The sequence below is a fragment of the Mustela putorius genome, unplaced genomic scaffold, assembly GCF_011764305.1.
Source record: "Mustela putorius furo isolate JIRA1106 unplaced genomic scaffold, ASM1176430v1.1 tig00003856_pilon_pilon_pilon, whole genome shotgun sequence".
Lineage (NCBI taxonomy): Eukaryota > Metazoa > Chordata > Mammalia > Carnivora > Mustelidae > Mustela > Mustela putorius.
In genome coordinates, this window is record NW_025422008.1 from 599,977 (window position 1) to 602,137 (window position 2,161).

Consider the following 2,161-nt stretch of genomic DNA (forward strand, 5'->3'; position numbering starts at 1 on the left):
TTTGGGGGGTGCCTGCGTGACTCAGTCAGTTAAACATCTATCTTCAGCTCAGGTCATGATCTTAGGGTCCTGATATTGAGCCCCATGTTGAGTCCCAAGTTGGGCTCCCTGCTCAGCAGGAAGTCTGCTTCTCTCTCTCACTCTCCCTACTTATGCTGTGTGTGTGTGTGTGTGTGTGTGTGTAATGTGTGTGTGTGTGTGAAAAAAATGGATACAAACTTTTTTTAAAAAGTTAAAATATAAAAATTTTAAAACTGGGCGCCTGGGTGGCTCAGTGGGTTAAGCCGCTGCCTTCGGCTCAGGTCATGATCTCGGGGTCCTGGGATCGAGTCCCACATCGGGCTCTCTGCTCAGCAGGGAGCCTGCTTCCCTCTATCTCCCTCTCTGCCTGCCTCTCCGTCTGCTTATGATCTCTCTCTGTCAAATAAATAAATAAAATCTTAAAAAAAAAATTTTAAACCCCTTTTGACCATTAAGTGACTAAGATCAAACAAGCAAATAAAAAGACTAGAAAAGACACAAAGACGCTGCTACACAATAGGTTATGTCAAAAATATCAAACAAGCCTCCGCCGGCGCCCACCGGAGCCAGTTCATGTCGACTGACCAGAGTCCCGAATTCTCCCCTCGGAGCCGGTCCACACTGCCCCGATCCCAGCTTTCTATCCTTTGAAAACACTAAGAATAATGTCCCTACATCAGTTTTTACTAGAGCCAATCACCTGTCATGCCTGGAACAGGGATCGTACCCAGATTGCTCTTAGCCCCAACACTCACGAAGTCCACATCTATAAGAAGAACAGGAGCCAGTGGGTGAAAGCTCATGAGCTCAAGGAGAATAACGGACACATTACAGGTATCGACTGGGCTCCCAAGAGTGACCACATCGTCACTTGTGGGGCAGACCGCAATGCCTACGTCTGGAGTCAGAAAGATGGTGTCTGGAAGCCAACCCTGGTGATCCTGAGAATTAATCGTGCAGCGACTTTTGTCAAGTGGTCCCTGCTAGAGAACAAATTTGCTGTGGGAAGTGGAGCACGACTCATTTCTGTTACTTTGAGTCTGAAAATGACTGGTGGGTAAGCAAGCACATTAAGAAGCCGATTCGCTTCCACGGTCCTCAGCTTGGATTGGCATCCCAACAATGTCTTGCTGGCAGCAGGATCCTGTGATTTCAAATGCAGAGTGTTTTCTGCCTACATTAAAGAAGTGGATGAAAAGCCAGCCAGTACGCCCTGGGGCAGCAAGATGCCTTTTGGTCAGCTGATGTCAGAGTTCGGGGGCAGTGGCACCGGCGGCTGGGTGCATGGGGTCAGCTTCTCTGCCAGCGGGAGTCGCCTGGCCTGCATCAGCCACGACAGCACCGTATCAGTTGCTGACGCCTCAAAAAGCCTGCAGGTCTCAACTCTGAAAACAGAGTTCCTGCCCCTCCTGAGTGTGTCATTTGTCTCAGAGAATAGCGTTGTAGCCGCGGGCCATGACTGCTGCCCAATGCTCTTTAACTACGATGACCGTGGCTGCTTGACCTTTGTCTCCAAACTAGACATTCCAAAACAGAGCATTCAGCGCAACATGTCTGCTATGGAACGCTTCCGCAACATGGACAAGAGGGCCACGACTGAGGACCGCAACACAGCCTTGGAGACGCTGCACCAGAATAGCATCACTCAAGTGTCTATTTATGAAGTGGACAAGCAAGATTATCGCAAATTTTACAATACTGGCATCGATGGAGCCATGACAATTTGGGATTTCAAGACCTTAGAGTCTTCCATCCAGGGCCTCCGGATAATGTGAAGCTGAGTGAGCCTCCCAGATCCAGCATGACAAACTGACAGACTGACAAACTGACACATGCGCTGACAAAGCCCCGCCATGTGCATGGTGGTGAGGAGAGCCAGCCACAAGGAAACACTGAAGACACGTTTCATGCAAATACTGTGTGTGTTTTTTTGTTTGAATATAATTGGTGACAGTGTTGGTTTTTTAAAAGCAGCAGTGATATGGGGTTATTTTGTTTTTGTTTTTGCTATTTCATTCCATTCTTGACCAAAGCTTCTCTTTAAGTAGTTTATTATGGAAAATTGTCACACTAACTTAAAGGAGAGGGTGGGAGATACGTCAATTGTCGCCTCAACAGTTAAATAAAAGTACTGAATGTG

General features: G+C 47.6%; 1 pseudogene; it reads left to right on the top strand.

Annotated features, from left to right (window-relative positions):
• Window positions 1-636: 636 nt before the first annotated feature.
• Window positions 637-2,161, top strand: LOC101692263 (annotated as a pseudogene).